Genomic DNA, 22716 nt, shown 5'->3' on the forward strand with positions numbered 1-22716 from the left:
TTTGGAATCTGAGTGTCCTTTTAATAGTATGTTTCACCTCACAGTTATTGGTATGTTCTGTTTTACCTTGAGATGTTCATGAATGAATAAGTATAGTATTAGGATTGAGTGCAAAGTATGGTACCAGGTGCATAACCTTAGCATGCTGGGTGCACACAGTGGGGGAGCTGTGTGCAGAGGCGGGAAAATGCAGATAGCCAATTGGCTGCATCAGGACTATCAGAACTTGGGAGCAGCCCCACCTCTGTGCTGTCTGTCATGGTGGCAGCGTGTGGAAGCCACCTTCCTCAAGGAGAGAAAAGAGAGTCTACCACATCCGTGTTATTGTTCCGTGTTCCTGTGGAGAGAAGAGGATCCTAATATCCTGTCATCATCTGTATCCTAGTGTCGGTCCCGAGTGAAATGTCTACTTCTGCTGTTCGGTGTCAGCACCCTGTCAGGAGAAGACAAACAGTAAAGTAGAGACTTTGCATATCGTATAGCCAAGGGTTTTGCTTTAATGGTAAAGGGCCCAGGTTTCACACCTGACCATTGTTAGCTCCCGAGCACCTTTATCCCCATAGTCATATTGTTTCTCTCTTATAACAAATCCTTATTTGGTTCTACTATATTTCTGTGGCTTTGAGTTCTTACAAATAAATTACCTAGTGGTTAGATCTAGAGGGGGCCGAGTTGTTTACTTTTAAAGGGATTAGTTTGCTTGATTTAAGAAATTTCCCTCTAACATGACTAAGGGTACACCCACACTGCAAATATCCGTGGCAGGGAGTCTCAAAGCCTGGGTCAACTGACTCAGGCTCAGAAGGCTCACGCCATGGAGCTAAAAATATCAATGTATATGTTCGGGCTTGGGCTGGAGCCCAGGCTCCGAGACCCTCACCCCTGCCAGGTTTCCGAGCCCATGCTCCAACCTGAGCCTGAATGTCTGTACTGCAATTTTTACCCCCGTGGTGTGAGCCTCAGTCAGTTGACCTGGACTCTGACAGGTCTTTTTTTTTCAGTGTCGATGTACCCTGAGCCACTCATTGGACATTCAAGGTGTTCAACGGTTTGCAATTTACCTACAAGAACGTCTCATGTTGTTCAGAATCAGATCTTGTTATAGGGACTTTATGGGGTAAGTGTCCAGATATCATAGTGATGAATACCATACAGGGACCAGATAGAAAATTATATGATGTTTGAATAATTCTGTTGGCTTCTGTGTTTGACAAACATTGAGTTCTATGCTGGATCAGTTGCACTAATTTTTCCCTCTTTATTTAGAATTTTCTTCTTTACCATAAGGCTAGTGGGAATTATTTTTGGTAAGGACAAGGACAGAAGTTTTGTTCCTTTGGTAAGCTCATCTTTCTCTAGGTACTGTTGAATCATGCCTATCAGGGCTGGCTTTATCCCTGGATCTCATAAATATGCTTCTAAAGAGTAAATGGTTTTGAAATATATCAGATTGCACCTAGTGGGGAGGCATTTGCAAGAAAGTGCTCACTGGAGCAAAACGCTGCTACAAGAATTTTATCAATACTAGTCCCCCTACAAATTATTCCACCTGAACATTGCCCGTAGGCAGACTACAGTCGAAGTGAACCTCCCAAGTTATATGCAGAAATCATAGGGACTTTGAGGGGCATCTTTGCCGGAAGGTAAAGAATTCATTGCAATTTTGTAAGCTTTAAAACCGCACACATACTTTTCTGAATACTGGGACTCTTCTGGTTGTGAGTCTGGCCTGAATACTGTGTGTGTCCCTACAAAGCAAAGCACAATGGGCAGAGCACAGCAGTTACCTGCACAGCACTCTCTCTGTTACCCTCAGGCGTTGGGTAGGCAGAGGTTTACATTTCATGTGTCATGCACAAATTGCTTTATTGATTCTAAAATGCTGCTGTTTTGGTGTAACTTTGTAAGTGTCTTGAGAACATTTAGGTATTTGAGTCAATTTTCTAACAGATAGGGAACATAAATATAAGGCTAATTTAATATGTAGTGTCCTTACATCAGCCTCAATGGAGTTGAGCCTTCTTACCTTAAATCTGACTCCAGCTGCATTAATTTATAGGAAGCATGCTTTAATAGTTAATCACAGCACTTGGATTGTGGAGATATGGGCTCCGTTCCTAGCACTGCCTTGCATTTACTGAGCGGCCTTGGCCAAATAAACTCTCTGGGCCTGAGTTTCCCCATTTGTAAGAAAGGGGATAATAATACTCGCCAAGCGTCCAGGAGTATTATGGAGTTTAATTCATTAATGTTTTTAAAGCTCTTTCGATGGATGATACTATACCAGTGCAAAGAACTTCTATGAGTCCAGCAGTGTAAAATATTTTCAGTTAAACCTGATGACATCTTGCAAAACCTGCCTGGGTGGGGGCGTTTATTACAAAATGGAATTCCAGCTCGCTCTTGCCTATGGTGTCAAAATTTCACAAAACTCATGGCTGCACACGGTTTTATCAGGAAGTCAAGGCTAGAATGACAGTTTTGTCTGAGTTTTTGCTTTGAGATTTTGGGTTTAATTTGCCTCTGAAATGCAAAGCAAATCTCAGGGTGTGTGAAAACACAAACCAAAATGAAATGAAATCAAACCATATAAAATATTCACACAAACTTCTGTGAACGGAGACACCCATATTGGGACAAGGAACCAGTGTAGGGGAAATTGGGGGAGAGAGGGAGGAGAGACAGACCTGATGAGGCATTGTGGTGTGGGGAGAAAAGTAGGACTGACTGGAAAGAAACTGGAACAAGGAGCCAGGGAGGGGTCAGATTGGGGCAGGAGTTGAGAGTGGGGTGGAAATGAGATTGGATGAGGATCCTGGGAGGTAGACTGGGATTGGAATCCAGAGATGATGGGTAAATAGGGCAGGGAGGAAGACCGGGGGCTAGGGGAGAGAGACAGGTTGGTTGAGGAACTGAAACTAGCTGGATAAGAGACTGAGACTAGGATGAGAAGCCTGCAAAGTGAGAACTGGGATTTTTGGATGTTTTGAAATATTGGTAATCTCAGAATTTGCATTGATTAAATAATAATTGGAATGATGTTTAATATTAATAGCCAGTAAAAAAGTAGAAGATATTTGGGTATTAGGGTAGGAAAATTATATATAGTAGCAGAAAAATAATTATGTTAAAAAGGTGGATTTAATACTAATGAGCTTACTATAATTTACTATAACTAGGGTAGCTCCCAATTTATGGGGAGCTCCATTCACCAAAATACACAGCTTAAAGGAAGGTCCCTACACCCATCCTTCATCAAGGGGCTGATCACCTATTGATGTTGTTTCATTTTAGGAATGTGAGTATAAATGTAAAGCTAAGTTATTATACTGTAATTCTTTCATGCATGCTTGCTTTAGTTTTATCATATAATAACATTTTGAATTTCACCTCTCATGTCACTCAATGTTCTTAAATTTAATTAAACAAATTACCTATAACCAAATCAAGGACCAAATCTTGGTCTTATATTATTTTTAAATATTGCATCTAAATATACTAATGGAAATATATCAATCAAAAGTTACACAGGGAGGATAGTGGAGCTGTCAATGGTGATTGGGAAAGGGTGAGGATAGTTGGTCTTCGGGGCCTGTTCATGCTACACAGTTGTTCTGGCAGGACAGAGAAAAATCACTAAGTTTTGATGTCAGCCTCCACCTTTAGGCGCACATCAGTCAATCGTTCAAGCAAGCCTCACTTCACCCATCACACATCATGCATAATTCCAAATGACAGCATGTATTTCCAGTTTCAAAATGAAAAGATTGAACTTGCTGTCAGAGTACTTTTCAGAGGGGCCCCAATTTGGTACATTGAGGTGGGCAGAGCAAGTTCATGCTACACTGAAAATAAAAATTCTAATTGAATTCCATCATGTTACAAAATTTTCACTCAGGGATATCAGGAAGTTGCTTTAAACATAGAAAAGTGCTGACTCATAGACATTACAAAGCTGGAGGTAGCCATAAACTTCTGCATTTAATCTGGTATATGAGAGTTGCACTGTGAATCACAAGAAACTTTTTCACTTTCACTATACACTGCACAGGCCAGAGGGCAAATGAACTATGAAACCTGTTGCATTTACAAAATGATAGGTGCTGGGCTACATGTGGTCCACAATATTTCTCAATGGTTTTAATGATGTTCTGCAAGTACCATCCTTATTTGTGTTTATCCTGGAACTGGATTGTATTGGATTTCAGAACAGTCTTTGCTTTTAGAATTCACTCTTTACATCCTGCAAAGGGTTCAGTTTCAAAATGGCATTCTAAAGCCAGGCTTAGGAGTCAAAAACTGGAGTGAATCCTATTACTTGTGCTCCTGGTATGGACTGAAGCTATGATAGTGCTCATGTCAGTACAGGATCCCAGCCGAGCAGCAGGAGCCAACTTTTGCCGTCAGTTTTTAAGTAGAAACCCTTTTGAAATCAATGAGAAGTTCTACCTAAAAATTGATGGCACAACCCTAGCTGCTTTTTGCTAAAATATACAAATCAATTTACTTTTTGGTGATAGGTTCCTGTAGGTTGAAAAATAGGACTGAGGCATTCAAGCCTGGGATACATATTCAGTGACAGCCCCTCTGCCTGCACATGCTTAGATACTTAGAAAGTTCTGCTCTCTCCTATTGGCAACTGAAGGGTTATGCCACCATGTGCCTTAATTGAAACCAAGGGAGACATCATTATACCTATAATCAACCAGAATTAATATATATTTAATTATATCCTAGCTCCAAATACAATATAGCTATGTCTGGTGCTCCAGTGTCAGTCATTGCTTGTTTACAGGAGGTGCTGCATTTTGCACTGCTTTGTATGCATTCTGTATTGGGGGAAATAATGTCAAAAGTTTTGCTTTGTGGAGGGATGGGGGGCTGTTTGTTTTCCTCTTTCATCTTTTGGGAACTTTTTAATAACTGTTCTAGAAGGGAAACTGGATATTTCAGCAGATTGGTAAAGGATTAGTTGGCCATTCACCCAGCGGTGACAGTAGATTGAAAGAGGAGGGAACACTTCCACTGCACCAAGAGTAGGTAGAGCAGTAGGGAAGTGAGGCAAGGATAGTGAGTCATGCTCTCTCCTACTCTATCTAACCCCTCTAAGACATCAGTTTGGATATAGCTTAGATTAGTAGTGAGTAAATATGAACATGCGTGGCAAAATCCAGGGTTTGAGTTCACCACCACTCTGCCCCTAAAGTAGGGTGACATTCAGAGCTGGGTGTTTGGTTTGGCCAACCACAAAGTGGGTGACTCATGGTGGTGTTCTGTTCTGTTCTATAATATAATATAGAAACCTCCTGTGCATCAACATGGAGGAGGTCTATATTAAACCTTGTCTTGACAGTTAAAGAGGAATTGATTACAGAACTAAAAATTAATGGTAGTTTAATTACAAGAGGTCATGACTTGATCACATTTGTAATGTGCAAACAGAATTAAGTCCAAATCAGCAAGATAAATATTTAATGCTTTAAAGGGGCCAGTTTCACAAAGCTGAAAGCTATTATGAGCCATATCAACTGGTATGAAGAGTTTAAACAGAAAAATGTGAATAAGAATTGGGAATTGTTTAAGAACGCTTTGCCCAAAAAGCCACAATTCCCCAATCAAGGAAGAAGGCCATTGGTTAAAAACCTGAGCTGTTACAGGGGAAGTGAATGCAGCTATTAAAAATACATTTATAACAAATGGAAGAAGGGTAATTAAATAGAATATAAATCAGAAGTAAGGAATTGTAAAAATTTGTAAGGGAAGTAAAATGGCATAAACAGAAATCTATGGCCAGCAGAGTTAAGAACAATAAGGAGTATAATAGGAACAAAAACCAACCAAGCAAACAAAAAGAATCCTAACAATAATATTGTGTAAATGTTGTTACATATTATGTTAGAGAAGGCAAGGTCAAAGAAATGTGCCTTTCACTTGGAGCAGAAAGTGGTGAGGTTTGTAGTGTCCTTAGTTCCTGTGGGAGGTCATTCCACAGTCTCATACTGGCTCCTGGAGAAAGTTCTGTCTTCTGCAAAGGTGAGTTTTAATTTTATCATTGAGATTTGCTGTGCCAGAGGAGAAGAGTTGTTAATCTCGGCCTTCATCATGGAGCTTTAGTGTCTTTTAGGTATTCTGGGATCACCCCATGGAGTACTTGGAAGATAAGGACCAAGACCTGGAACTTGATTCAAAATTCTATGGGAATCTAGTGTAAGGAGCACGGGACAGGTTTGTGTTCACGGTAGCCTGTGTTGCTTGGGAGATGTGCTGCATTGACTAATTATGCATGTGTACCATCAACTAAATGCCTCAATATACTTTCCTATGCCAATGAGCAACACTTCTGTTTTGCTCAGGTTCAGCTTCAGCCAGCTGTTCTTCATCGATGAGCTGATCTCATCCAAGCACTGGGTCATCTTGGAGGTGGTGGGGTGGTTGTATGTGATGAAGGACAGGTAAAGCTGTGGGTCATCTGCATATCACTGACACTTCAGTCCCTGTTGTCTGATCAGTTCTCATAGTGGCTGTATGTAGATGTTGAAAAGGACCAGAGAGAGAATTGATCCTTGTGGGACTTCACCAATGAGGCTCTAGTGGTGGAGGTGCAGCTATCCATCAGTACTTATTGGTGTGTCCATCCAGGAAGGACTGGAACTATTTTAGCATTGGGCTCCTGTCATCTGTGATCAACCATGATGAATGTTGCAAAGAGGTTCAGGAGGATGAGAATAAGATGTCTATCCTTTGATGTTCAGGTGCAGATTTTTAAAATTTGACCATCCAAAGTCCTAGGGGCTTCAGATCCAGAGATACAGACTGAATCCATCTCCAGTCATGTCCAAAATTTCCCTTCATTAAACTAAATGAAATGATCTTAGTGGGTTGAATCCAGTTACCAGTGTTCCTATCATAAAAACTGGTAGCCTTGCCAGAGAGGCCAAAGACTGAAGTGTCTGTGCAGACTGAATTATCACCTTCCCCCTACAGTTGGTCCCTCCAGAAATGGCTGAGGCATATTTGTCAGAGCAGCGTGAGGGAACTTGAACTTCTGTAGTATCTGTTGGGTATCTGCACAAGTTCATTGTCCTGGGCTGCCAATCTGGCTCTCACAAATATTTTCCAAATGGAAGGAACACATTTAAATGACATGTTCCTCTCTGCTGCTTTCATCAAAATGAGCACTGATGTAGGACAGCATCCTGGTCCAAGTTTTACTTCTTCCCACTCCACTCCTATTAAAGTCCAGACCCCATCTTGAATGTGGCTTTTCAATTCTGCCTCTCCATAGACTAGTATTTGCAACTGGGGGGGGAAAGAGGCCAATTGGCTGATGACACTAATGCAGCAATTTTTGTCCCTGGGTTACTCTGCGTCTCAAGCTGAATTAATTCACTCAAGTTCACAGGCAGAAAGGGCTGACCAGGCAGACCAGGCACCAAAAGCCTTTGGAAAGGCCCACAGGTTGTTGCAGTTCCAATTGTTAGTCTGTCTTTTCTCAGGACAAAGATTTCTGTAGTAAAACTTCCAGAGGGGTAGCCATATTAGTCTGTATACAGCAAAAACAATGAGAGTCCTCTAGCACTTTAAAGACTAACAAATTTAATTTCTGCAGGCATAAGCTTTCATGGGCTGCAACCCACTTCATCAGATGCAATTTGTATGGTACAGCATACAATGTGGTCAGTATACAAAAAAGACCATCTTTGGGCTATTATGTTGGCAAATTTTGTTTTTCAGCATCTACAAGAATCTTTTCCATTTCATTTATTTGTTTGTTTTTACAAAGGAGATATTCCAGCACTTTTAAAAGTGATTTGATCTAGGTTGATGAAATTGTACATCAGTATCAGTAGAACTATTGGTCAAGATTTTCAAATCTAGGTGCTAAAAGTAGGCATGTAAATCCCTTATTTAGGTGCCTAAATAAGTGGCCTGATTTTAAAAGTACAGAGCATCTGATTGCTTGCATTTACTTCACTGGGAACTTCTGGGTGCCCAGCACTTCTGAAAATCTGATCACTTATTTAGTTACTGAACTAATGATGAAGGGGCCTAACTGTAAACACCCAGTTTTGAAAATCTTGGCCTTATACTGGCTGCAAGCTAGAGATGAGCTTGACCTAAATCTCAATATTGAACATCCCTGAACTTTAGCAGCGTTCAAAATCTCAACTTTGATTCTAATTTTGCAAATGTCACCTGTCTCTATATCAGGCTAGTCCAAAATTCCAGAGCCAAACAATCTTAAAATGTTTAGTTTAATTAAAACCTGGATCAGAATTCCATGGCTTAAAACCCTCTGTATTTCCTATCCCTGATAAATTATATCCCTTGAAACAAAAATCAGTTGACCTAATGCTGGCTGTTTCTGAATGTGCTAGCTGTTTAGAAAAGCTAACACCAAAATGATCACATTATCCTTTGAAGTGAGCACTCTCCTAAAGATAAATTGCTGATGTTAACACCTCAGTTGCTGCTATTGCTTTCGTCTGTCTGGTTGAGATCTCCACAAGACCAAAGTGCATTGTTTATAGGTTGTAGGTTATCTTCACATCTACAAGGGCAAAACACTTCATTTCCTTTCTTTCTTTTTTTTGCTCAGTAAAGGTTTGGATTCTGGAGATTGTAGGAAAACATGTGGGAAGGCCCTGAATCTGCAGAATCTCCAAAATCTTCACACCTGTGTATGTGGATTACAGGATTTTTGATTGCAACCAAAATTGATTTAGGTGATTTATCAGTGCCATACAGAAAATCAAACATGAAGGACCCCAAGAGGCTTTAATGTTGTAGATAATTTGCTATAGAGTCTGAACAGTTTTCATCTTGTTCTGTTTTAAACAAATGGAACTGTATGGCCAGGATTTTCAAAAGCACTCAATGTAGGCCTAACTCTGCTCCCACTAAATCAGAGATTCTGAGTAGTTAAAATGTCAGTGGCTTGGCTACACTTAGTGCTCTTATTGTTGCTGTCATCAATGGAAGTGCATCAATAGTAGCAATGCTAGGACATTTTTTTTAAAAGGTTAGTATAGACAGAGATTTATTCCTACATTTATATACAATACTCTATCAGTGATCCACCATAATAATACTCTGCCTGGATTCATCTAGCTACTTTCACTCGGGTCTTGAAGTGATTTATAGACATACATTCAGCTTCACAACACTTCTGTAATATAGATAACTACAGCCACTTTATAGATAGGGAAACTGAAACAGAGAGAGGGCAATAGAAGTGTCAAGTTGGGACTCAGACTTGAGGAACTCCAGATTATATCAGTGGCTACTTCTGAAAACTTTGTCTTTAAACTCTCTTCCTAGTTGATCTAATGGGTAGGTTGAAATAGCAAAGGCCAGTCTGCCCTGTCTATAGTAGTACCCCCACTCTTGGTATAACCAGTGGGGTTGAATCAATTATTCATTTTAAGAAAAGATGTAGATCAAGATGTAGATAAAAATGTGTTAAGTTCAAAAGTGACTAGTGAATTTGAATGCCTCCATTTTTGGACACCTAACTTGGGATACCCAAAGGGGTGTGATTTTCAGAAAGCACCCAACCTCAACAAATCCAGCGCCTTTCAGGAATCTCAGTTTGAGCACCTACCCTCACTAGTCACTTCTGAAAATCTTGGCTTATGTAGCTAAGGCCTGAGGGATGCAGCAAGGGTTTTTTTTAACTCTTCCACCTTGCTCAAAGAACAGAATATGGATCCTGAAGGGATGAACCTTATAGAAAAACAAGGTATTTGGAAGATCACAAATTTTTCCACCCACAGATTTTGTTTTAAATGTACTCACAGATCAGATCTAATGTTTGTATCATGGGAGATAAGACACATATTTCACTGTGAGGCATGCATTAATTTTCTGAGGATATGATTTATTTCCTGGATACATAATATTCTAGCTCACAAACTAAATTACATCTTGCTGCAAGATGGAGACAAACTGTACATGCCATCAAAGCAATTACATCTGAAGCACAAAGGAGGCCTGTGCATGATAGGTTCATCTTTTTGTAACACAAGAGGAGTTTAAAGAGGCTATGTGGGAAACAAACAACAACAAAAAGATACAAAGGCCTTAGAATATGCCTGGGATTCATTGAAGTAATTTTGGGCAAATATCTAGGTCTCTGGCCAGTTAGCCACATCAAAAGAAGGGCAAAATCTTTGCCTCAAAACATCAGCCCTAAAACCAAAAATAAAATTGAACAGATGCAAAGAGGAGCATCCAAAATGGGCAATTCATTCTGTTCTGAAACAACAGGACAAGGTAATTCTGATTATTCATCTGGAAATGTTTGAGAGAATTTAGCTTGTGCAAAGCCTTCTGTGGTTTCTTGCTACTGCCAGCAGCCACTCCAGTTTGTCTGTGACTGTAATGCATTGTGTCCTTGGCAATGAGTGGGAAAAATTACTTGTGATTCATAATAAAGCTCTTATAAAATGCTTTGTTATGGAGAAAGACATTTCGAAGAGTTGCAAAGTTGCATTTTCTAGTTTTGCATGAATGATCAAATTGCTCTCCCTTTCTGGCTCCAAGGCTAATTGCCTCTTTGCAGGGAGACCAAGGAGGGAATCACACCGATGATAGAAAGAAAAACAACCCTGGAATGGAACACCCACAGGCTTTGGAGTGCAGGAAATGCAGGTCTAAATCTGAATTTTTCAGCCCAAATTTTTGTCAATGTGTGTTTTTATACATTGTGTGATTAACCTGCAGAACTCATTTCCACAAGATATCATTGAGACAAAGAGTTTAGCAAGATTTTTAAAAGATCAGACATTTTATGGATGAGCAGTTGCATTAGACAGGAATATCATTTTTAGAAGAGCTATAAATCTTCATACTTCAGGCAAGAGCCCACAGTTAACTGTGTAAGAGAGAAACTTCCCCCGTGGACAGATTGTTCTGCAATTGTCAGTTAAGGGGTTTCTTGCACCTTCTGCTGAAGCATCTGGTCCTAGCGCTGTTGGAAACATGATCCTGGATTGGATGAACTACTGGTCCAAACAGGTATAACAATAACCTTAGTCCTATGTAAGAAAAATATATCACTGAAAACACTGCCATGTGCTGCACTGCTGTGTTTATTCATAGGCCATGCTTGATATCACAGTATCTTTGTTTTGTTATAATAATTCCTTTGTAAAATGTCTGGCTAGTTGAAACCAGGAAAGAAGTTGGGAAATCTTTAATCTGACACCTTCAAACTAGAACAATGTTATGGGAAATGGTTTTTGGGCTTTAAACATTTCGATCGTCACTTTAAAATTTCATTGAATTTAAAGGGAGTTACGCACATACTCAAAATTAAGCATACACTTAAGTACTTTGCTGAATCAGAGTGTAAGTAACTTTAGACATCCAACTGGGTCTAATTTTGAACTGTTGTCCCAAATTAATTTACTCGGTTAATTAATCTGGCAAATCCAACAGGTGCCCAAAATAGGGTTTAGCTTTCTTTTTCCCCCTGAATGGCCTCTACTTCTTATTTTTCCTCTATAATTGAATATGCACTCGAGGCAGCATTGATTCTGGAAATAAATTCTGCAGGTAATTTTGATTTGTCTCATATGAGCTCTGGTATATCTTCATACATATAAATGTCAATAACTTGCTTTTCAGTTTAACTGTCAGAAACAGTGTTAGCATAATGGTTAATTTGGGATCATCCCTATTCTTATTCTTCTTTTCTTTTTAGCTTTCTACTGTCCACCAGTCAGTCAGTTGGAAAGGCCTATGATTTGGAATTCATTAAGGCTGTAGGTTTTATGACTGGATTCAATTATTTTTGTGGAACGAAGCTCAGAGAATTTCCTCTGTCATAGTAGAAGGGAACAGTGCCACCTCTGTGGCATCTTCCGCAAGACATTGTGGAGACCCTTCCATGAATGCTGGAACTAGTGCCTGGGGAGAGAGTGGCCAATGGCGGGTCTGGAAGGATATGCGCTCTGTAGGGTTTCCACTCAAAGTTAATTTTAATGAGCCTTTCTGTGTGCTCTTGCATCTTGCTAAAGGGATTCAAAGGGCAGTGACAGGCCTGAGAAACCCTGGAGTCAGATGAGGCCAGGAAGGGGTAGGAGAGAGCCAGGAGCACAACCAGAATTTTCCTAACATGGAGGCTCTGGTTACCTGTCAAGTAGCAGAGGTTATTACAAAAGATGCATGGGCCTCAATATTTATATTGTACATGTTACACAGAAAATTAAAGTAGAAAATCAAGGTGTCAGAGTGTGAGTGCAAGGTTGCCAATCACATTCTCTACCTCGATAGGCCAACCACTATGCACTTCCAGTAATGCTAATCCAGTGAGTTGACTTTCTCCCATATTTGAGTGTGTATAGCTCTTAATTCATTGAAAAAGACCAGAGAGATCCTTCAGCAAAGCAGCTGATATTAGCAGGATAGCCATAATTCTCAGTAGATGGGAGATATTAGGATAATTTGTGGCATTGCAGTGCACCAGCGTTTCAAGCACTTTTGGTGGCATTTCTTCTACTGGACTATTTGCCCACTTGAGTTGCCACCTGTCTACTTCAGAAGCAACTACAGTGGGATGTGCTATGTCTGACGGATACACCTATAGTGAGACAAAATGATTGTCACCAACTTCATCACCAGAATAAAATTACCTATTTCATGTTCCTAATTCCTGTGAAATGGGAAATATTTGCATTTGCAAATTAGTAACAATACCTTATAAAATTCAGTATGTAATTACATAACTGAATTAGCTCCATTATTGATTCATCAAACGAGTTAGTCAGGTGCTTAGGCAACAAACACCAAAGCTTTCCCTCACATAAATCAACAAAACAATTGGTCAATTCAGCAATCACATAGTTGAGATATGTGTCTTCTGTAGAGTAGTTGCTGTCTCTCTACATCTGCTCGCCTTGGACTCATTACAGGAATGTTTCTTTCTTCACATATGCTATCTAAATGCTTTGGAAAAGAGGGATCTTGATTTCATTTTTGTTTCACTGGTTCAATGTTTCATTTTTACAAGACAATGATGAATTTTGTACAGAGTATGCCTTTTGAGGTATCATTCGAAAACTCATAATCTGTTGAACATTATTGCCCAGGTGAAATATGTGTTAAGCTGCCAATCTGTTTTTCACAAATATTTACATACAATGTTGATTGAATTTGCTGTCCTATAGTGGCTATTGTTTCATTTTGAAACTTCCAGATGATGTGTGATGCATTTCTGGTGATGGATTGAAAGTTTTGCTTGATGTTCTCACCCATGGCATCTAAGCGAAGATGTAATGTGGCTTGGACCATTCCTTCATTGAAATGACCGATAATCATGATGACCTCTGAGAGGCAGCTGTTGACACCTGCAAAACTCAACTGTCTTGATTATGAGGACAAGACATTTCTGATTTGCTGCAACTGCATTTTGCCTGACACGTTCAATGAGATTTTGAACTTTGATATTCTCATCAATGAATACTTTAAAGAAGTCATCGACCTTCTGTGTAGAGTTTTTATACTACTGAGTATTCTTGTGGTGACTGATGACTTTGATATCTTTATAGCTTGTACAGGGATGGATAATAAGCTGCCTGAATTTCTACTATTGTCTTGTGATGATGACAGGTATAAACACCACACTGAACACACCCAGCTGTGTGGTACTGTATGTCAGCCATGGATATTGCAATAGTCATTTGCACGGTGTTTCTCTTTGCCTGAAGTGTCAGGCACAGGAAATTTGTATGTGGATAGTGATATCAAGCACTCTTTCAGTATAATCACTTAGTCGTTGTCACTCTAATTGATGACCCCAAAAGAAACCAATATCAATTTTTCATAGGTGGTTGTTGTTTCTTCCATTATTTTTCTGGGTGAAAAGTAGGGCTGATTTCCACTTTGCCCTTCACTTGATTCTCTTGTTTGTGGCACTGGAGATCTAGCATGTTTCTGTGAAGACGCTGGCATTGGGGGAAAAATGTCTGTTGCTTTCTTCATATTAGTCTTTGGCTTCTAAACTCGATTATTTAATTCCTTCTAGGCATGTGTTCTCTAAATATGGAAACAACATTTTCATAGTTCCAACATTCCTGTGTTTCCAATATGTAGATAATTACCGCATTTTGTCAGCTGTGTATGTGCATGGTTTTCATTGGTTGTAAGAAATGTTTGTTTCTCACTGCTTTATGTACATGTAAATGAGAACGGACAGTTGTGAATTTGTAGTAGTATCTGTGGCCAACGGGGGAGTTTGGATCTGGGTTGCCCCCCTTTGTTGAGCCCCTGGAGGAACTACTGCATGGATGGATCTGGCCTATAGCAGCTCTGTCCTTTGTACAATGTCAACTAGTACCATAGATGCTGGAACTAGAACAGAGTCGAAGGTTATATCCTAGACAAACACGTTGTCAACCTGTTTATCATCATGCTGATTTCCACTTTGAATCATGGGTCTATGACTCTTGCATCTTTTTAACTGAGAAACTTTCCTAATGCTCTCCTATGTGACCAAAATTAAACAGATTCCCAGGGAAAATAATTCAATTACTAGATTAAGCTAACATACAGGGGTGGGAGGAAGCTCTCATTTTAATCCTTTTCATTTATAGACATTCCACTCACAATAAAACCTGGGTTTCACCAATGGACTCATCTGCAATACATATGTAAGCAGTTAGAAAAGAATGTTGGACTTTTTGTCCATCTTGAATAGCCAAGCAACAGATTGGAATCTGCTTCTTATTCTTCTCGCTATAAAATTTTAACCTGAGATTCCCAAATAAAGATAATAAATGATGATATTCATAGTCCTTTTACCCCTAAGAATGAGCTACTATGGCTCGACAGCCCCTGCTCCCCACCAAATCAGAGGAACACTCAGCACATAAATAATTCTGAATTTACCTTTCCTTCCAAGCTACCTCTCCTTCCAGTCACACTGACAGCTCCATATCCATAAGATCACCCTGGAACACACAATTTGGGGATGATACTGGACTTGCTCTGAAGGATTTCAGGCAAGTGGCAATACTCATTAGTATGGAGAGAAGTTTTGCAAGGTGTTTTATTATTATTATTTTATACCCCAAATTGTATAGAATACAATTAACCCTAGGATAAGGATGAGCCTAATAAGCGAAAAGTAGGATTGCAAGTTGAAGGACTGAAACCAGGTTCACTTAGCTTCCATTTCTTTTATCCTATTTTGTCCATGTTATTTATCAAAGGACCAAAGCCAGAGCTGGTTGAAAGTTTTCAAGCAAAAATATTTTTTAAGAAAGTGACTTTTTTAAAATGAAAACTTTCTTAAAAACAATTCATATTTCCTACTTTGTGACAAAATTTATATGCTATTTATTGGATTTTTTATCATCATTTTTTTTAAATTGGCAATTTCAATTGGTCATTTTAGTGAGGAGGGAAGTGAGTTTTAAAATAGAAAATTAATCATTAAAAATGTCTATTTTGAAATAATTTTATAAAGAAAATTCTGACTTTTCAAAAAACAAAAACAAAAAATGTCAATTAAAAACATTCCATGGAAAATTTTGAAATCCAGAACCTGGTCTCTTTTTTTTTTTTTTTTTTTTTTTTTTTAAATCAGTGAAACAAAAACAAAATTTTTACTAACATATTTTAAAAAACATTTTACAAAGCTTTGACCAGCTCTATCCAAAAGCAAATTAATCTAGGGCTTGATCCAACTTCCTTTCAAATAATAGATGACTCTTCCTTAACTTCAGTGGGACCTAGATCACAATGCAGTTAAATATAATAGCTTTCATAATATTTTGTGGTGGTACAAAGGCGTTAGAAATTTTCTGCATCCAGTCCCTCTGGATTTCCCTTACATAACAAAATCACAGAGGCTCTGTGCCACCTTGTGTGCAACCTCTGATGTGGAGGAGGTTTCTAGGGAAAAGGAGGTGTGGTTGGGGTGACCTGTGGTTCTTGGCTGCTGGAATGGCTCTGGGGGCCTTTGCACAGCTGGATGTAAGAGTAGTCTGATGATTACTTTAATTTACACCAAACCAGCCAAGCACCTGGCAGTCCCCAGGATTATGGGAATGCAAAGATTTGTGTAAATTCACTTTTGCCTTTGTCCTCTATGAGAATTCAGGACATTGCCAATAACTTTAGCATGAAGATGATCAGGCCTGGCATTCTCTGGAACGGAGCAAAAATGTTTAAACATCGAAACTGTTAGATTGTGAAACTGAAAGCAAAGATGAGACAGTGGAATTTACATCTGTACATTCCATACTGATCAATGGAATTTTAAAGACTTCAGCGCATATTGATTTTAATGAAGATTACCTGCTTCATGTGCTATGTGTCAGTGATGTGCTGGCCAGGACCCTCACTAAAATTCCAACACCAAATCAAAAAGAAAGTTGGTAGTTATTTTCCTGCTTCTAAGAGAATCCATACATTCTCTGGCTGCTGCTAAATCACCTCTGCCAGAAATTAATTTTATCTATAGAAGTTGTCAGTTTTTTTTCTGAAGAGCAACTTTTGCTTTTGATATTCACCAGACTACTCCAAATAGAAGATAGTTACAAAAATAGGTTACTTGTTATTACCTGCCTAAAAATCTGCAATACACTCAAGCCCCATACAAATTCTATGCCAACCCAGTTTGAATTACACAAGTTGAACATAGACTGTCAATATAGACACACAAACATTTACAGAAAATACACTTAATAGAAGTTTGTTTGCCAACTGGTGTTGCATCTTACCTTTGTCCTAGTTACAAAAAAGCATTTTTATTTAACAGGGAAAAAACATGTGATCACTCAGCCCCCCTCTGGGTGAGCTCGCACACAAGGTATACATGTCACAGGAGAATGAGGCCATTTTTTCCTTTTGTTAAAATATTGGCAGTACATCACTGCTTTGTGCGTGTCTACTGTTTAGAAAGATGGTATTTATGTTGTGTAATTATATACTAGGAACCATTTTCCAATATAAAATATTTCAGAAGATATTTAACAAATCACACATAAAAATGGAATTCAACATGGTCTCAAAGTATTTCCTGTTCATTTTATGTAAAGCTGCCTGGTTTATTTAGGCAATAATGAAATGAAAACTCACTCTTTTAACATCTGTTTGTACTAATAGCTATCTCAGGGATTAAGGCATTGCTATCACTTTTGACCTATACAGGGACTCTGCTGCCACCCACTGTGTGGGTTAAGGAGGAAAAGCTCAGATATGAACTCTGCTGGGACTTTTTATATCCCTCATCCATTCAAATTTCATATGAATCACCATGACAAATAATATGATTTACTCAATAGGCTAGACATAATTTATTCAATGAACCAATTATTTGCCTAGTTTCCTTTTGAAAAATGCCTTTTACTGCTCTTTGAATACAAAGACATTGTTGAAGTGAAACTCCTCATTTAAAAAGAAACAATTGTAAATCTGCAGAACTAATTTTTGGTAAAGAGCTGGAAAAAGTCAAACAGGGCCAGATTTATGCTAAATTTCAGCTTAGGATCCTAAAGTCACTTTGAACCTTTTTCGTCTTATATTTCACTGTATTAATTTTTCATTGCTCTATGGATAATTGATGTATAACGATCAGAGTGGAACATTTTGCAATGTGTTATGTCACTGTCTTTCAGAATTTTTGCAGGGTATGTTGTGCTGTGTTTGAAACCTTGCTACTGTCTGAGTTCCCCTACATATGGTGCTCAAGAGGTTAATAGTAACAATATCAAGTACTATCATAACAAATGGCCAGAGACTTGACTGATTAATATTAGGTAACACACTGTCATGTTAAGTTAAATAATCATTGAAACTCTGGTATCTCATCTAACATCTGGTTTTATTTGAGCTGAAAGGCTGCAGTTGAATTAATGAATAGTACTCAGGTCTTTGCTATTTTAACTTAATAGGCTACATAATGTGTGCACAGTCTTAATTTACAGGGAGCATTTCATTTTTTCCAGAGAATTTCAGTATTTATTTTTGGCTAAAAACCAACCGAACAAAAAGCACATTGGAAATCTGCCGTGACTTTCATTGAGAGTTCACAAGAATGTTTTGTTTTACATCTATATTCTATTGCTTTTTAAAAACAAAGTACCGTCTTTAGGAACCTCTTTGCCATAAGGCCACCAGTTTTAAACATGCACCTCTCTGTTACATGCAAGACACCTGCCTCTCAAGAGCAGCCTTCTAGAGGAAGAACTGTGTTAGGCAGTGTGAAAGGACATACCAGAGTACAATGATCTATGTTCATTCTCACTGGGAGATTCAATTGAGTATTTGTCCTTGGGTTCCAACAGAGGACAATACATTCTTCCCAACTTTTTTTTTTTTTAAAAAGAAGTTTAATTTAGTTTAGACAAAGAAAACCAGTACAACTACCTGGTTCTTGGGTACAGATGGAGCTGGATATGTTATTCAACTTAGTCAGGTTTCAAAATATACATTTATATATGGATTTTTGTTTTACAAAAAATCAAATGTAATTCAATTTAAAATCTCAGTGGATATTTAAAGAAATAGTCTGTAAAAGCCATATATGTTGTGACATGACTAACACAGTCTCTTTGTGATAATGGGATACTGAACCTTTACTGAACTCTAGCTTAGTAGTTCCAATCCTGCTTGGACCAGTAAAGACTGAAAATCATTACCATCTCATAGCTGTTTGGTGACTAATATGAAATTAGTAGGTGATTTCAATCCAGTTTCAATAACCACCAACTAATTTGCTATTAAAACCCTTATTGGAGGGTGGAAGCAGAAGGGCAAAGGACTGAATAGGCCATGAAAACGAAAACATTTGTTCATCCACAAAGGTGGTCTCTCCAGACTTTAAAGACATTCATACAGTGGTGGTAGTCTCGCCACTTCTCCTTTAATGTGGGTATATAAAGGACTGCAATATCCAGGCTAGGGCCTTCCTCAGGGCATCTTCCATGAACAGCAAATTCACTTATATTCTTAGATTAGTAGTGAGTAATTAAATTTATAGTACAGAGTATTTCTTTGTCTTTGGTTGGGGAGTCCCTCCCTGCTTTTGAGACTGTGTCCAGAGTCCTGGGATTCAGATATTGCGTCTCCTGCCCTCAGTCCTCCTCCATCAGGACATGGGCACTTCTGAGGGATATTCGTATTCCGGAGGAGGAGTTGTCTTCATCACTGTCCCAGGAGCCATCTCATCTGGCAGAAGTGTTAATGGTACTGCAGTTACAGATGGAACAGTTCTCAGACTTGAATGAATCACAGGAGATGGTTGCACTGGTATCTCCACAGAGGCAGTTGAGTCCTGATAGACAATCGAGGGGTTACGCTTGCCATTCTGCCAGGTATGGATCTCCCAGGGACCGCTGGGACTGATTTCCTTGGGGTCCCCTGCAACCAATCGATTCATTTCTGGCCTTACAGGGGTCTGTGAGATCCTTATGTCAGGCTTTTGAGCCCCTTTCAGGAGTCGTACTGCTCCTCTCCCTCTCGTCAGCCGGTTCCGTCAGCATACGAGGAGAAAGAGGTAGAACTGGATCTGCAGGTACCAATGGGTGCTTCTTCATCATTCTCAGATGCGGCAGTCACTCCTTCTTCACCAGATGACTACTGCCAGTACCAGAAGCTGTTACAAAGAGTAACCAGTGACCTCCAGATTCCATTAAAGGAGATCCAGGACCCTCAACACTGGCTCCTGGACATCTTGCAGCTGCAGGGACCAAGTAAGGTGGCCCTACCCATCAATGAGGCCATACTAGAACTAACTAGAGCTGTTGGCACACTCTGGCATCCTGTACCCCTACGCTGAAAAGGGCCAAGAGATGGTATTTTGTTCCTTTTAAAGGGGTTGAGTTCTTATTCTCCCATCCTGCTCCCACTCACTGGTGGAACAGGTGGCTGCTGAAAGGTCAGACTATCGAAGGGCCACTCCTGCAGATAAAGGCTCTAAGAGTCTGGACATGCTGGGGAGAAAGGTGTTCTCCTCCACAGGCCTGCAATTGTGTGTGGCTAACTATGAAGCATTGTTAGAGAAATATGATTTTAATAGCTATTCCAGGCTTGTGGATGTCACAGACAAGCTTCCCAGAGATGACTGGGTCCAATTTCATTCTCTTTTAGATGAGAAACTTGTGGCCTAAGTAGCCCTCCAGGCTGCAGTGAATGCAGCGGACATAGCTTCCAGATATTTGGCCACTGACCTAGTCCTGAAGAGAGATTCCTGGTTGCAGTCATCAGAGTTTCCTGGGGTTGTCCAAAACACCATCCAGGACCTCCCTTTTGATGAGTTGAATCTCTTCAATGAGAAAACAGATGCGTCCCTGCACTCACTGAAAGACTCGAGATTGACTCTGCATTCCCTGGGGATTTATACTCAGGCCCCTCAGGAGGAAACATCAGAGGCAATCCTATAGATCAAGGCCACTCCCTCCTCATGCACCTTATTACCAGTGCACAGCTGAGTCTCCCTGCAAATACCAAAAGATTCAGAGGCCTTGCTTCTTAGCCCCTTCTACTACCATAGTCTCTACTCACTCTCAACCACCAGCTAAGAGCCACTTTTGGCATATTGGATGAGATTCGCATACACTGATGCCAACCACCCTGTCCCCATCATCTCTGGTAGTCATTTTATAATCTTCATCCACAACTGGAACAAAATCACTACAAACAACTGAGGTCTCAAAATTATCCACCAGAGATACTCCATAGAGTTTCTCTCCTTTCCACCTCACAAACCCCCTGCTAAGTGCCTTTTGGGGGATCACTCTCATGAGATAGCTCTTTAATGGGAAGCAGAATCCCTTTTATACCAAGGGCCAATAGAGATCATCCCACTTCACTGCCATGGGAGAGGGTTCTACTCCCCATATTTCCTAATCCTCAAAAAAGACAGAGGGTGGAGACCCATCCCGGACCTCTGACTTCTCAATATCTTGATTTGAAAGCTGAAATTCTGGATGATTATAATCCCCTCCCTTCAGGAAGGGATGTTGTTTGTGGCTCTTGACGTGATGGACACGTATTTCAAATATGGATATTCACCCATCACACAGCAAGTTCCTGTGTTTTATGGTAGGCCAGGAACTCTTCCAGTGTCAAGTCTTCTCTTTTGAGCTGGCTATGGCACCCAGAGTATTTACAAAAGTTTTCTCTGTGGTAGCAACACCCAGATGAGATGCTGGGCTATATAGTATTCTCATATTGCATGTCTGGGTTCTGGTAGGCTGATCTCATCAGGTCAGGTCAGCTACAGGGTTCTCAAGCAACTTTTTACAATCATGGGCATTTGCATAAATTTATGAAAAGTCTGTTCTGTTACCCATAAGGTCAGTAAACTTTATAGGGTCAGGGTTAGACTCATTCTCTGCAAAAGCATTCCTCCCCTCAGAAATGTTTCATGCAATGAGCAACCTGATTCACACATCACTCACAGACCATGAGCCATAGTGCACAAGTGCCAATCACTGTTAGGCCACATGGCCGCATACACCTATATGACCCCTTTTGCCAGACTCCACTTGCAGTGCCTGCAGGCTTGGTTGCACTCAATCTGTCGACCAAGCAAGGACTACATCAACTCCAGGGTGATTGTGCCCACCAGAATTGTCACCTGCCTGACTTGGTGGTCGAACCCAGAAAAGGTCATGGTGGGAGTTCCCTTCAGGCCACTGCACCCTCAGGGCCACCATCATGATGGATGCCTTCCTTCTGGTGTGGGATGCTCACATTGACAACCACACTGATCAGGGCACCTGGACCCCACAAAAGGCCAGACTACATATACAATTATTGGAACTGAGGGTGGTCCATGTTGCGTACAGGGCCTTTCTTTCACTTATACTATTCTTTCACTTCACTCCATATACAGAAGATGTCAGACAATATTATCACTGTGCTCTACATAAATAAACAGGGAGGAGTGAGATCTTGTCCCCTCAGCCAGGAAACCATCAGACTTTGGAACTGGTGCATCAGGAAACACATCACAATGCAGCCAGTTTGCCTTCCCAGTATTCACAACTCCCTGCCAGAAAAATTAAGCAAAAGCTTCTCAATAGACCATGAGTTGGAGGTTCATGACACAGTCCTAAGTGAGATATTTATACACTCCACTATGGAACCTCTTTGCATTCCAAATGAACAGACAGCTCCCATTCTGTTGCTCCAGGAGAGCCCTAGGTTGTGACTCCGGGGGGATGCTCTGCTGATGTCCTGGATGAACAGTCTGAGATATGCCTTTCCTGCCATTCCCTTGCTTCCACAAGTCATAGGGAAAATATGATGCAACAAAGTCAACATTGTTCTCCTGCTGCTGCACTGGACCAGACAGTTCTGGTTCAAAGAATTTCCAACGTCTGCTTGCTCACCAGTCAGGATCAGCACGTTCCCATATCTCTTAACCCGGGATGGGGGTAATACCAAGCAGCCGAGTCTGGCTCACTCTACCTCAGGACCCTGTTTTTTTGATATTCGTCAAAAATATAAAGCTCATGTTCAGCCACCATTCAGGTGATCCTTATGAGAGTAGAAAAGAGTCTACTAGAACCTGCTATTGGGTCAAATGGAGACGCTACTGGGCCTCGGCATGATTACTCCAACATTTTCCAGAGACTGTAAGCATTTTCCAGAGAACTGGTTGTTCTAGATTATTTCCTGTCCCTGAAGACTTCAGATCTCGCTATTAGTTCACTGTGAGTACACCTAGCAGTGATTAGCACCTTCCTTCCTCCAGTG

The 22716-nt window shown here is 40.1% G+C and overlaps 1 long non-coding RNA gene across 1 annotated transcript in view; it reads right to left on the reverse strand.

Moving 5' to 3' along the window:
• Positions 1 to 22716, reverse strand: part of LOC137151309 (uncharacterized) — a 27543-nt gene continuing 4827 nt past the window's right edge. Inside the window, exons 2-3 of the long non-coding RNA XR_010919243.1 lie at positions 14893 to 14954; positions 1 to 433 (exon numbers count right to left, since the gene is read on the reverse strand). This is a non-coding gene — a long non-coding RNA (uncharacterized lncRNA). The remainder of the gene's footprint in view (positions 434 to 14892; positions 14955 to 22716) is intronic.

Source organism: Emydura macquarii, unplaced genomic scaffold, assembly GCF_026122565.2.
Source record: "Emydura macquarii macquarii isolate MOO-44397 ecotype Brisbane River unplaced genomic scaffold, CSIRO-AGI_Emac_v2 contig_1045, whole genome shotgun sequence".
Classification (NCBI taxonomy): domain Eukaryota; kingdom Metazoa; phylum Chordata; order Testudines; family Chelidae; genus Emydura; species Emydura macquarii.